The sequence below is a fragment of the Rana temporaria genome, chromosome 12 (genome assembly GCF_905171775.1).
Source record: "Rana temporaria chromosome 12, aRanTem1.1, whole genome shotgun sequence".
Taxonomy (NCBI): domain Eukaryota; kingdom Metazoa; phylum Chordata; class Amphibia; order Anura; family Ranidae; genus Rana; species Rana temporaria.
Window position 1 is genome coordinate 13429414 of NC_053500.1, and position 15381 is coordinate 13444794.

General features: G+C 46.0%; 1 protein-coding gene across 1 annotated transcript in view; it reads right to left on the bottom strand.

The window, feature by feature from the left end:
* SLC52A3 (solute carrier family 52 member 3) overlaps nt 1–15381 on the bottom strand; it is a 58225-nt gene that overhangs the window by 34555 nt on the left and 8289 nt on the right. The gene's annotated exons all lie outside the window — the stretch shown is intronic.

Consider the following 15381-nt stretch of genomic DNA (forward strand, 5'->3'; position numbering starts at 1 on the left):
AGGAATGTACACGTTGGTGTTTAATGTAAATCCATCACCAACTCTTAAGCCCTTCTCATAAGGACACAGCCTTTGTTGTGGACATCTTTTTTAGTGTACAGCATTTTGTATCTGAACTGTTTACATTGTTATTGCTCAGAGGTTTGATTTACCAAGGTCAAACACCATTCTAATATGTCCGTCAATATTTCCCCTTCAACTTGGCTAACTGAAACATGCCTTTTTTGAGTTTGTATGTACAGTCAGGGCCACCATCAGGGGGGTACAGGAATTACACCTGTAAGGGGCCGAACACCTCCCCCCCACCCCGTTTTTTTTTTTTTATTTGACCCCCCCACCTTTAGAAACTCGCGGCAGGAAAAAAAATTTGTCTGACTGTAGCAACTTGCGGCAGGAGAGAGAAGAGAAGACTTGACTTGACTTTTTTTTGTTCATCAGCACCAGCCCCCGCCCCCCGTCCCGCTTATCATCTGGCGGCAGGAGAGAGAAGAGAACACATGACATTTTCGTTACCACAACCCCCCCCCCCCCCAGTTCTCTGATCCAGGGGGCCCTGCCTGATTTGTGATGGCTGCCCTGTTTTGGGGGGGTATTTTTTCATTTGGTTTATTAGCCAGCTAACGACCACCCTATAGCAGATTTACTGCGATGGGGCGGCCATTCTGTGTAGAACCACGTGTATATATATATATATATATATATATACAGTATATATATATACGTGATTCTGCACTTCCGGGTAGCCGCCGACGCGCCACTTCTTCTCTGATTGGTTACAGCAGAAGCCTATGGATGTCTGCCGGCACCTGCTGATCGGCTAGGAGAGAGACAGGAGACTAGGAGAGAAACAGGACGGAGCAGGGAATATATATATATATATAAACCAAAGCTCACAGCCCTTCCCCAAGCTCTCGGCGCTTATGGAAACAGATAAACAATTAAAAATACACAAATATAACCAAACCATGCGAGAAGTAATATGCAGATCTATAATGCACCTCCCTCGCATATATATATATGCGAAGCACGGAATAAAAACCAGCACATCCCTTAGTGAAAGCACAACACTGTGTACACAGAAACACTGGTTAGACACACATTTATGCATGCATATTTTTAACACTGATTACTGTATTAGTCTCACTGGTTCCCACAAAGTGTCAGATTGTCCCAGCCGCAATATTGCAGTCCTGCTATAAGTAGCTAATCGCCGCCATTACTAGTATAAAAAAAATCCAGTATTAAAACCATAGTTTGTAGACCCTATAGCTTTTGCACAAACCAATCAATATACGTTTATTGGGATGTTTTACCATAAATATGTAGCAGAATACATATTGGTCTAAATTTATAAAGAGATTAGAATTTTTTCAATTTTTTATTTTTAAAGAAGAATGGACAAAAATGTCCCTCTCTAGATGTGCAGAGCTGTTAGAGACATCCTCAAAAAGACTTGCAGCTGTAATTGTAGTGAAGGGTGATTCTACAAAGTATTGACTCCCTCCACTTCACAATTACCGTATTTATCGGCGTATAACGCGCACTTTTTTCCTCTTAAAATCAGGTGGGTGTGCCGATCCCTGCTTTCTCTGAGCGCCGCCGACAATGACCGAGCTGAGCCGAGTGTACTGCGCATTCGGCTAGGCTCGGCCACGGTCGGCTCCGCCCGCAGGACCGCGAGAGAAGCCGACATAGACCGAGCCGAGTGCACTGCGCACTCGGCTAGGCTCGGCCACACATTTGGCTCCACCCGCAGGACCACGAGAGAAGCCGACATAGACCGAGCCGAGTGTACTGCGCACTCGGCTAGGCTCAGCCACGCTCGGCTCCGCCCGCAGGACCGCGAGAGAAGCTGACATAGGCCGAGCCTAGTGTACTGCGCACTCGGCTAGGCTCTGCCACGCTCGGCTCCGCCCGCAGGACCGCGAGAGAAGCCGACATAGACCGAGCCGAGTGCACTGCGCACTCGGCCACGCTCGGCTCCGCCCGCAGGACCGCGAGAGAAGCCGACATAGGCCGAGCCGAGTGTACTGCGCACTCAGCTAGGCTCGACTCCACCCGCAGGACACAGGAAGTCCGGCAAGACAGCAGATGGACACCTCCAAAGACGCAGATGGACACCCACAAGGCTGGATGGGCTGCAGACGGACGCCGGACAAGGCCGCCGATGGAAATGTAAGTTTTTTTTTTCCCTTAAACTTCCCTTCTAGGTTTGGGGTGCGCGTTATACGCCGGCGCGCGGTATACGCAGATAAATACGGTATGTGCCACTTTGTGTTGGTCTATCAATAAAATAAAATAAAATTTTGGTTGTAACATGACAACATGTGGAACATTTCAAGGGGTATGAATACTTTTTCTGTACACTGTACCTCTATAGTGGCTCATGTCACCCCTCTGTTCTAGCGCTGTGACGTCTATCACAATCTTCAGCATCTGACACTTCCGCGAGTGTCAGATGCCGCGTGTTGTGGTTCCATCCTCTAAACCGTATTTCACTGCTGTGTACTGTAGTTTAAAGAATACTACCGCAAACAAAAAATGGGGAGAAAAAATAAACACACAACCAATCCGCGTTTTTTTTTTGTTTTTTTTCCAGACAAAACAAGGATTCAGACCGCCTTGTTTGAGCACCTGCTGCACTTTTTTATTTTTTATTTGCTGTTACATAAATCTTCCCAAATCAGGTTCAGAGAGCGCAGAGCGATGTGTTTGATCTGCAGCTGTCACAACAGAGGCAGGCGTGGCGGGTCACCCTCTGACGGACACCTCGCGACAATCTGCAGTCCCTGTCTGTAAAAGGGCAGGAAAATCTCCTGTGCAAGGATGGCAGCCACCTGCTCAGACCGCGTGTGCCCCTATCTCTGTACAGGGTTAATTGACTGACACTGTCCTCTTCCCCTCTATATATAAAACAGAAAATATGTACTGCAGCCTGAGGGTCTCTGCTCCGCTTAAAAGAAATACAGAACAAGTAGGAAACTATATCGGTTCTGTTACAGAATCAGTACCTGATCATATTTTATAAGCATAAAATCCATTGTATTTCAGTTTTCTGTAAAAGACTGCTTGTTTTATATATTTTTTATATATATATATATATATATATATATATATATATATATATATATATATATATATATATATATATATATATTTATTTATTTTTTCTCTGCTGCTAGAGCAATTTTGTTTAAAGGGGTTGTAAAGGTTCCTAAATATCTTCCTTTACCTTAGTGCCGTCCTCCTTCACTTACCTCATCCTTCCATTTTGCTTTTAAATGTCCTTATTTCTTCTGAGAAATCCTCACTTCCTGTTCTTCTGTCTGTAACTCCACACAGTAATGTGAGGCTTTCTCCCTGGTGTGGAGTGTCGTGCTCGCCCTCTCCCTCTCCCTTGGACTACAGGAGAGCCGGGACGCTCTCTACGTTGCAGATAGAGAAAGGAGCTATGTTAGTGAATTTTGAGGCGTGACAATTTTGAAGCGTGACATGTCGGGTATCAATTTACTCGGCGTAACATTATCCTTCACAATATAAAAAAAAATTGGGATAACTTTACTGTTGTCTTATTTTTTAATTAAAAAAAGTGTATTTTTCCCCAAAAAAGTGCGCTTGTAAGACCGCTGCGCAAATACAGTGTGACAGAAGTTATTGCAACAATCGCCATTTTATTCTCTAGGGTGCTAGAATAAAATAAGATATATAATGTTTGGGGGTTCTAATTAGAGGGAAGGAGATGGCAGTGAAAACAGTGAAAAAACACATTAGAACTGCTGTTTTACTTGTAATGCCAATGGCCACCACCAGATGGCGCCAGGTCACAGAAGGAAGATTGGGCCTTCACAAAGCCACGGCCTCAATTACCGGCCGTTGCGGGCCCGCCGCGATCGCGCTGTGGGGGCACACAGAGACACAGGATCCTGTGCCTCCGTGCGCCCCTACCTCCCCCGCCGCGCGATCGCAGCGGGCCCGCGACGGCCGGGAATTTGAGGCCGCGGCCTCAATTACCGGCGGGGTACGGGCGCCAGGTCACAATTTCTTGTCGCAATTGCGACTGGACACCCGGATTTTGTCGAGCCCTGCTTTACAACCCCTTTAACTTGTCCATAAATAATATGTTGGTATAAATAGTTCAATCTCAGTGTTTGCTGATGATACAAAACTATGCAGGGCAATACCTTTACAATAATATAAATAAAGCAGCTTTACGAGAAGACCTAGTTAAAATAGAGGGGTGAGCAGATGAGGTTTAATATTAAAGAATATGAACAGTAATGCACTTGAGAGCTAAAAATATGAATGCAAGTCACCTGCTAGGGGGAGAACTACTGGGGTGATCAAGGCTAGAAAAAGATTTGGGGGTCCTAGAAGATGACAGACAGTATGCAATCAATCCCAAGCTGCAACAAGCAAGGCCAGCAAATGATTAGAATGCATTAAAAGGGGTAGTTACTCAAGAGATACGACTATAATTCTACCACTTTACAAAACTCTGGTTCAGTCACATCTTGAGTATGCCATTTAGTTCTGGTCACCAGTCCTCAGGAAGCATGTAGCTGAATTGGAGAGAGTCCCCAGAGAAGGGTAGCAAAGTTAATAAGGGGGCTGGAGGACCTCAGTTATGGGGGCTAGAGGACCTCAGTTATGAGAAATGACTATTGTCACAGTGTGAAATTCTGCCAGCATGTAAATGGGCATAAAAGTGACACCAGATTCACAAAACTGCAGTTTGAGAAGCTCTGGCAGGTTGATTGTGAACAGATTTGGTAGTTCTGGATCAGGGCCAAGAGCTTGAAAATTCCAAAGAGTATTGGACGGGACGGAACCTTCAGTCTGGGGTCCAGGTTTTGCTAATTATCAGCATGTTAGTGGATTTGTGGATGAGTCTCTTTATCTTCTCAGATGGTAAAGCTGCCCATTCCTCTTGGCACAAAGCCTCCAGTTGCTGTAAATTCTTGGGCTGTCTCGCATGAACGGCATGTTTTGAGATCTCCCTTAGAGTGGCTCAATGATATTGAGGTCAGGAGACTGAGATGGCCACTCCAGAACCTTCACTTTATTCTGCTGTAGCCAATGTGAGGTGGACTTGGCCTTGTGTTTTGGATCATTGTCATGTTGGAATGTCCAACTACGTCCCATGCGCAGCTTCCTGGCTGATGAATGCAAATGTTCCTCCAGTATTTTGGTTTTTTTTTTTTTTGGCTGTAAGAGCATATACTTGTAAACTCCTGAAAAAGTCATAGGGCCAGATTCACGAACAATTACGGCGGCGTAATGTATCCCCTTTACGTTACTCCGCCGCAAGTTTTCATCGTAAGTGCTTGATTCACAAAGCACTTGCCTGTAAACTTGCGGCGGCGTAGCGTAAATCCGTCCGGCGCAAGCCCGCCTAATTCAAATGGGGCGTGTATCATTTAAATTTGGCGCGTTCCCGCGCCAAACGTACTGTGCATGCTCCTTTTTGAAATTTCCCGCCGTGCTTTGCGCGAAATGACGTCGCACGGACGTAATTTTTTGAACGGCGACGTGCGTTATGTCCTTTCGTATTCCCGGACGTCTTACGAAAAAAAAAATTTTTAAATTCGACGCGGGAACGATGGCCATACTTTAACATGGCTGGTCTAAATCTAAGCCATGAAATAGCAGGCTTAAGTTTGCGACGGGAAAAACCGACTAGCGACGACGTAAGAGAATGCGACGAGCGCGCGTACCTTCGTGGATCGCCGTAAACAGCTAATTTGCATACCCGACGCAGAAAACGACGCAAACTCCACCCAGCGGTCGCCGAAGTATTGCATCCTAAGATACGAAGCCGTACGCCTGTCGGATCTTAGCCAAAAGCCGTCGTATCTTTGTTTGTGAATTACAAATAAAGATACGACGCGGCAAATTTGAAAGTACGCCGGAGTATCAGCAGATACTCCGGCATACTTTTTCTGTGAATCTGGCCCATAGTGTGCATGGACACATTGGGCCAGATTCACGTAGCGCAGCAGGTCTATAGATCCGCTCGTTCTACGTGAATTAAGATCCGCTCCCGCAAGTTTAGGAGGCAAGTGGCTAATTCACAAACCACTTACCTCCAAACTTGCGACGGCGGATCCTAAATCCCCCGGCGGAATTCAAATTCCGCGGCTAGGGGAGTGTACTATTTAAATCAGGCGCGTTCCCGCGCCGATTTAAATGCGCAGGCGCCGTCCGCGAAATTTCCCCACGTGCATTGCTCCCACTGACATCGCTAGGACGTCAGTGGTTGCGACGCTTACGTAAACGACGTCCGTCCGTATTCGAGAACGACTTACGCAAACGACGTTAAAAAATTCAAATTCGACGCGGGAACGCCGGCTATACTTAACATTGGCTGCGCCTGATAAAAGAAAGGGTAAGTATACGACGGGTACGCCGCTACGGAAACGTCGTAAGAAGACTGCGTCGGGTCCGCGTACGTTCGTGAATTTGCGTATCTCGCTGATTTACATATTATTTCTTGTAAATCAGCGGGAACGCCCCCGGCGCCATTTTTAAATTTAAAAATAGATCCGACAGTGTAACACAGTGTAACACTGTCGGATCTTAGCCCTATCTATGCGTAACTGATTCTATGAATCAGGCGCATAGATAGGACCAGTTTACGTCAGAGATACGATGGTGTATCTGTAGATTCACCGTCGTATCTCTTTTTTGAATCTGGCCCATTGACTAACATGGAGGGTGAGTTTCCAGGCAGGAAAAGTGAGCTCAAAAAAGCTCAAAAGCCTGTAGGAGCCGCGTCTTTGAGCTGTAGTGTGCAAGGTAGGCAGTACCAGCTCTTGTACAGTAGGTGGTGCTGTGATGCTGTGCATAGGGAATACTAAAATATGGTTACCCTTATATTCTTAAATAGCACTCCTACAGACTGATATTGGGTACTGCACCTGGGATTTTATTATTTATTTATTACAGGTATTTACAGTATATGCTATAGAGCCATATTCCTGTCAAGAAGCTTACAATCTAAGGTCCCTGTCTCATATGCATAAATACATGCATACAGGCAAGCATACTCATACTAGGGCAATTAAAAAAAGGGACAATTAACCTACCAACCGGTCTTTGGAGTGTACAAAAAAAAAACACAAAGGGAGAACATGCAAACTCCATGCAGATAACGTCACTATTGCTGAATTATGTGTGAGTGGAAGAACTGTTCAACCACTTCCCGCAAACCGCCGTAGCTGTACGTCGGTACTTTGACGTAGAATTCCGGGGTTATGGCAGCAGATAGCTGGTATTTTCTAAAGCGGTCCTCTTTAAGATAAAAGTGATCTCTGCGGTGGATTCAACGCAAGATCGCTTTTATCGGTGGTGGAAGAGGTGCCCACCCCCCTCCCGCCGTGTTCTGGTCATCCCCGCCCCTTAACGGCGGAGGTGATACGATCCTTTCCCCTCAGAGGCTGTGAGTCGAGTGAGGGAATGAAGGCCCCCACTCGACTCAATGACGTTGGATGACGGAAGTGACGTCAAACGTCACTTCCGCCCAACAGCCTTAAAAGGGAATTTTTTTTTATTGAAAAAATAATAATTTTCTTTTTATTATTGTATTTAAGTGTAAATATGAGATGAGAGGTCTTTTTGACCCCCAGATCTCACATTAAAGAGGACCTGTCATGATTTTTATTTTATTACAAGGGATGTTTACATTCCTTGTAATAGGAATAAAAGTGACCCAATTTTTTTTTTAAAGGGACAGTGTAAAAATAAAAAGTAAAATACTAATTTTTTTTTTTAAAGCTCCCTGTCCCTCCATGCTCATGCGCATAACGGCGCATACGTAAGTCATGCTCGCATATGTAAACGGTGTCCAAGCCACACATGTGAGGTATCTATCCTCTTTAAGATAGAAGTGGTCTCCGCTGCAGATTTGCCCCAAGATTACTTTTATCAGCGGGGTAAGAGGTGCCCTCTCCCCTCCAGCTGCGTTCCGGTCATCCCTGTCGCTTGCCGGAGCCACCGGTAACCACACTTGTAAGGTATCGCTGGGATCGTTAGTCTCAATTCACATCTAGGCGACAAAACGCCCGACGCCGGACGCTTGTGCCGCTAGAGGGGGAAATTCCCATTGCTGTCTATGGAGATGGTTCACATCTCATAGACGCCGTACGCCTGTCGCCTGAAAAAAAGTCCCGGACCCTTTTTTTCAGGTGACATTGGCGTTCACCCATTGACAGCAATGGGAAGAATTTGAAAAAAAAAAAAAGATACACTATCCGCGGCAAAATACGCCGCGTACGCGGCGTTGCTTGTCGCGGAGATGTGAATGGAGCCTTAGAGCGAGAGCAATAATTTTTGCAAAAGACCTCCTTTGTAACTCAAAACTGGTAACCTGTAGACATTTTTAAACGCCGCCTATGGAGATTTTTAAGGGGAAAAGTTTGTCGCCATTCCACGAGCGGCCGCAATTTTGAAGCCATGTTGGGTATCAATTTACTCGGCATAACATTATCTTTCACAATATAGAAAAAACAATTGGGCTAACTTTACTGTTTTCTTATTTTGTTTCCAACAATATTGTGGAAGTCCACTGTGCAAATACGGTGTGACCTAAAGTATTGCAACGATCGCCGTTTTATTCTCTAGGGCGTCTGAAAAAATATATAAATATATATATATATTGTTTGGGGGTTCTAAGTAATTTTCTAGCAAACAAATTGATTTTAACTTGTAAACAACAAGTTTGAAAAATAGACCCGGTCCTTTAAGTGGTTAAATGTCCCTTTCAAAGGCTTTTATCTGTACAGCTTGTGAAATGCATACTGCTCTTTCAGTATGATTAATCTACTGTACGTGTAAGCGTGTTTTGTTATTTTTATATGAATTCACCAGCAGGTTGCAGAGTCAGCATTTTGCGAGACGTTTTGCAATAATTGTCCTATAGAAAGTTCCCTGAGTGCATTTAGAAGGTATAGAGCCGCATCTTGTCCTTGGAGGGTGATAGCTGTGGGTCTGTTCATGTCTGGAGGGCAGAATTTCAATGTGAATATTTATCAAAGCTGACACCTCCCTCCCTTGGTACATGAGCTGGATCTGATTAAATATCCTTTCTTTTCATTATTTTTTTTTCTAAGGCTGTACCACTAACACAAAGAGGGGGGGGGGGGGGGAGGTGCGCCAAAGTCAAACTCTATAGAAACCTCAGACACAAAGATAATTAACTTTTTATGGAAGGAGAATTTCATTTCCAAGTTTAATGGGGTGTGGGTGAGGAATAGAATGGGATGACGAATTCCCCAGGGGTGATGGAGCCTGGGTATTAGTAGACAAGGGGGTGGGGGGGTGGGCACGTGTTGCCAGTATTTTGCGGTGATCAGCCTCCTCCAATTATACAGAGCAGCTGTTACCCTGAAAATGCAAAGCAGCAAGCCTGCCCGGCCCCCTGCATGCAGCGGCAGATGCTGAACACACTCTGCCAGGGACAATGTGATATAATGACTCTCCTACTGTGATGGGGGGCAGCCGCGGGCACTGCACCGTTCAGCAAAAAAATAACACCTTGTGCATTTCCCAGCTGTAACCTGGAAAGAATCCTTCCTTCTTTCCAGTTATTTTTTATCTTCACTATGGGCAGGAGGATTTTAAAATTTTCCTCCATGCTAGTGAAATCCTTCGTTCTGTGCCAGGGACAGTCATGTGTTTGGCCTGGAGAGTCGTCTGCCTTGCTGACTCAGTCTATGTGTGCAAGCGTAGCAGAGTATAGGGAGGAGCGCCCTGGGTGTAATCTAGCTAAGCAAACTGCCAAGCTGGCTCGCAGAATTTGGCTGCTTCTTCCAGCATATAAGAAACTCTGGAGCAGAGTTTCAGCATGCCAGGCAGGGGAAGATGAAAAGGGGTAGAGCGTCGCAACCTGTTGGGCCTCATGCACATTGGGCATTTAGCCCCGGTGCAGGAGACACTGGTGAAAAGCAGGGGTTCCATGAAGACTCACTGCTGGCATAATTTAATACTCAATAAGGGGCTGACAGCTGCTGCGGCTGGACGGTGCACCGAGTGGTCTTTGAAAACCAAGCTCAGCAGAGCGATCCCCGCTGAGCAAGTTGAGGTCCACGGGGCGGATCATCACGGATCCGTCCCGTCACATGTGAAAGGGCCCTAAGGCCTCATGCACACTGCAGCTTGAAAAAGGCTCAGTACAGCATATTTTTTTGCTGAGCTAAAACACAGCCCATTTATTGTAATGGGCCTATCTATGTACACAGGCTCAGGAAAAAAAAAAGCTGTACTGAGCTTTTTCAAGCTGCAGTGTGCAAGAGGCCTAATGTTTTTTTTTTTTTCTGAATCATACCTACCTAGGTGGATGCTGCATCTGTTCCTCAGCGCCTTGCAGAGTGCCCAAGCAGAGAGCGGCTAACTGCTCCCTCCTTGCTCATTGGAGTACTGGACCGTGGAGGGGGCTGCCGGATCAGGCTCTCAGCGCCTCGTTGAGAGGCTGAGCCGGGTGTCGGCCCAGAGATCTGGCGGACCCCGACTTCGTGGTTATAATGACACGGTGCCTGGAGTGACTTCTGTGATGTCAGCAGAGTGCGGACTTCAGCCCGCTCTCTGCTGAAAACAGGTCACGGGCGTGCAAAACAAACTGCACTCCTCTGATCCATGGGAGAAGTCCAGCGAAACGAGCTTTGGCTGTACTTCTCCTTTAACCACTTATCTACCAGCCGCCGTCAATTGACGGCGGCATAGTAGCTCAGTTGTTCTGACAGGACGTCATATGACGCCCTCGTCTTTTAAAGCCGCTAGGGGGCGCGCGCCGCGTTACTGGGAATCGGCGGCGGCGATGAGCTGTCTTTATTACAGGAAGGGGCGGAGACAAGACCAGTCCACCTGCACAAGGAGAGAGAGCAACAGCGAGCTGTCTTTATTACAGGAAGGGGCGGAGACAAGACCAGTCCCCCTGCACAAGGAGAGAGAGCAGCAGTAACCAGTCTTTATTACAGGAAGGGGCAGAGACAAGACCAGTCCACCTGCACAAGGAGAGCGAGCAACAGTGAGCTGTCTTTATTACAGGAAGGGGCGGAGACAAGACCAGTCCCCCTGCACAAGGAGAGAGAGCAGCAGTAACCAGTCTTTATTACAGGAAGGGGCAGAGACAAGACCAGTCCACCTGCACAAGGAGAGCGAGCAACAGTGAGCTGTCTTTATTACAGGAAGGGGCGGAGACAAGACCAGTCCCCCTGCACAAGGAGAGAGAGTAGCAGTGACCAGTCTTTATTACAGAAAGGGGCGGAGACAAGACCAGTCCCCCTGCACAAGGAGAGAGAGCAGCAGTGACCAGTCTTTATTACAGGAAGGGGCGGAGACAAGACCAGTCCACCTGCACAAGGAGAGAGAGCAGCAGTGACCAGTCTTTATTACAGGAAGGGGCGGAGACAAGACCAGTCCACCTGCACAAGGAGAGAGAGCAGCAGTGACCAGTCTTTATCACAGGAGGATCCTGCACAGAGGGAAAGTCTCACAATGGATTCCTGCACAGATCTGGAGGAAATATACAAAGCACACCAAGATTCTAAGAAATCCACACATATGACTCTTGTATATAGACATAGATATTTGCTGATCACACTTCAAATGTTTGTTTTGAATTGCAACATATTAGACTCAATAAGTGACAGTCAGATGAGTCTGTTATGGTGCCATTTCTTTCATTTCTTTTTTTACCTGTGCTGTGTTATCTGCTATGAAAAATTTCCCCACACGCAATGTCTGAGTCAGAAACACTTTGTGACAAAACAAAACCCCATGGGAATAGACAGATAAGGTAAACAATGCGATTGAGTCAGACACAAAGATACACAAGATGGTGATTCTATGGCTCTCGCACCTGAACAAGGTTTTTAAAGTCTAGATTTTATTTTATGTGCTTGTTTTAAATCCTATATTTTCTATATTTTTGTTTGATGTTTATTCCTGGATATGTTAACCACTTAAGACCCGGGCCTTTATGCAGGACCTGGCCAGTTTTTGCGATTCGGCACTGTGTCGCTTTAACTGACAATTGCGCGGTCGTGCGATGTGGCTTCCAAACAAAATCGGCGTCCTTTTTTTCCCACAAATAGAGCTTACTTTTGGTGGTATTTGATCACCTCTGCAGTTTTTATTTTTTGCGCTATAAACAAAAATAGAGCGGCAATTTAGAAAAAAAAATTAATGGGCTAGATTCACGTACCTCGGCACATAGTTTTGCCGGCGTAGCGTATCGAATATACGCTACGCTGACGGCACGCAGAGAGCCCAGAGCAGTATTCACAAAGCACTCGCCCCATACGTTGCGGCGGCGTATCGTAATATGGTCGGCGTAAGCCCGCCTAATTCAAAGTAGGCAGGTAGTGGGCGTGCTACATTTAAATTAACCATGACCCCATGTAAATGAAGGGCCGATGAAGAGTCGGATGGAGGCCAAATTCAGACGTATCTAGTTAAGAGACTAGGGCGCATAGATACGACGGCGCATTTGTTCACTTACGCTGCGTATCTGTAGATACGCCACCATAAGTGTTCTGTGAATCTAGCCCAATATTTTTTACTTTTTGCTATAATAAATATCCCCAAAAAAGATATAAAAAAATGTTTTTTTTCCCTCGGTTTAGGCCGATACGTATTCTTCTACCTATTTTTGGTAAAAAAAATCGCAATGAGCGTTTATCAATTGGTTTGCGCAAAATGTATAGCGTTTCCAAAATAGGAGATCGTTTTATTGCATTTTTATTAATATTTTTTTTTTACTACTAATGGCGTGACCGCAACATTATGGCGGACACATCGGACAATTTTGACACATTTTTGGGACCATTGTCATTTTCACAGCAACAAATGCTATAAAAATGCATTGTTTACTGTGAAAATGACAATTGCAGTTTGGGAGTTAACCACTAGGGGGGCGCTGAAGGGGTTAAGTGTGACCTCATGTGTGTTTCTAACTGTAGGGGGGGCGGGGCTGGACGTGTGATGTCATTGATCATGTTTCCCTATATCAGGGAACACACGATTAATGACAGCGCCACAAGGAAGAACAGGGAAGGTGTGTTTACACTCACCTCTCCCCGTTCTTCAGCTCCGGAGGGCCGGTTGCGGGACACCGGAGGCGATCGGGTCCTGCGGTCACGGAGCTTTGGACCGGGTCGCCTGCATGCGCCGGCGATGCGTGCGCGCCACCCCACGGCTGAGCTTAAAGGGCCAAGTACAGGTACGTGGATGTGCCGACGTATATCGGCGTGAAGGGGTCCTTAAGTGGTTAACAGATATTACCACCCATTATAATAGCTTTGGAAGTATTTGTTTATTTATTGCTTATCATGTTTGCACATTGTATCCTAGAAAGCAGTATATCTGTAACAGTGCCAGGCAGTGCATAGACTGAATCTGAGCCATACTGTAGGGCCAAAAGTGTGTGGATACCTGACCGCCACACCTATCCGAGCTTGTTGGACATCCCTTTTCCATACCATGGGCATTAGAGAGGATCTTTGGCCTAAAAAAGAAAATGAAATGCCAGCAGCTACAAATACTGTAGCTGCTGACTTTAATTAGATATGCACTTACCAGTCCAGGGATCCAACACTGTCCTCACCTGGGCCGGTCTAGTGTGGGAAGCCCGCTGTGACCTCCTGTGGCTTCATAGCTGGCTCCCTACTGTGCATGAGCGAATCACGCTGCGAGTGATTTATGAATGGATCTGCAGCCTCCAGGGACTTATAATGTGTCCTAGGAGGATGCAGGCTGGAGGAGGGGGCCAAAGCTCCACTCAGATCACCCAGAATAAGTGGATCAGTCAGAATTGGTACTAATAGAGTAATGGGCCAATAGGAATGTGTGGCGCGGGAGGTTGCAGCTAGAGATTTGCCCATAAAAGCAGGCAAGCTACAAACTCTACTTTTAGCGTGCTGGACCTTTGACTCTCAGATTATTTTACATATATGACAGGGTCTCTTTAGGATGGGTCCAATTCGCATGACAGGAGATTGTGACCCTTACTCTCAATGGAGCCGGTTCACACATCCCTGTGGCAGCTGCAGAGCGAAATGCACACTGGTCCTGTACGTCTTTGGCTCCTTTCAGGTCTGAATCCAGACAAAATTCGGGCCTAATTCGTCCCTGAAACGGAAAACAGCAACGCACCGGACCCCCCCCCCATCCGTTTCAAGCGTGAATCCAGCCTTAAACACAATGGGCCAGATTCAGAGAGAGATACGACGGTGTATCTCCTGATACACCGTCGTATCTCAGAGTTAGGCCGGTCGTATCTATGCGCCTGATTCATAGAATCAGTTACGCATAGATATGCCTAAGATCCGACAGGTGTAACTGTGTTACACCGTCGGATCTTAACTGCAATTTAAAAATGGCCGCGGGGGGCGTTCTCGCTGATTTACGCTGAGAAATATGTAAATCAGCAAGATACGCCAATTCACGAACGTACGTGGGCCCGACGCAGTGTTGTTACGACGTTTACGTAAGCGTTTTCCCGGTGTAAAGATAAGCATGCCCCCTAGGTGGCGTATCCTATGTTAAGTATAGCCGTCGTTCCCGCGACGATTTGTTTTTTTTTACATCGTTTGCGTACGCCGATTCTCAAACGTGCTCGACACAAGTTACGCTCACGCCGAAACCAATGACGTCCTAGTGACGTCATTGGGAGCAATGCACGCCGGGAAAATTCGCGGACAGCGCATGCGCATTTTTTTTTTTACAGTAAACGTTTTTTATTTTTGAAGAGGCGCATGCGCATTTAAATCGGTGCAGGGACGCGCCTGATTTAAATAGTACACTCCCCCTAGCCGCGGAATTTGAATTCCGCCGGGGGATTTACGATCCGCCGCCGCAAGTTTGGAGGTAAGTGTTTTGTGAATTACCCACTTGCCTCTCAAACTTGCGGCGGCGGATCTTAAATCACATAGGTCACGCGGATCTAAAGATCCGCTGATCTATGTAAATCTAGCCCACTGTATTCAGAAATGTCAGCAATAACCTTGAGAATCAGCCTCTATAAATTATAAATAGTACACCAACAGCAGCTTGTTAAAATTAGAAAGAAAAAGGTAGCAACACAACTTTGTGATGTTTTATGTCTCCCAACTGTGTTATTATTTACATGATTATTTTCATGATCAGGACAAGCCCAGTACTAGATGTACATCGTGGCTGTGCTGACGATAAATTTGGCCATGTTGGCATTATCAACACACCAACCTATAATTTTCATTAATTAAAACGGAAATCATTTTCAGGGTGTTTTTAGCACAAAGCAACTGTAGGACGGGCGTGCGTAGGGTAGGGCTGGGTCACCCAAAGCCTCTTATATTTAATTTGGCTTTTATGTCTATAAAAAAACTAGAATATTGCTTTAGAATA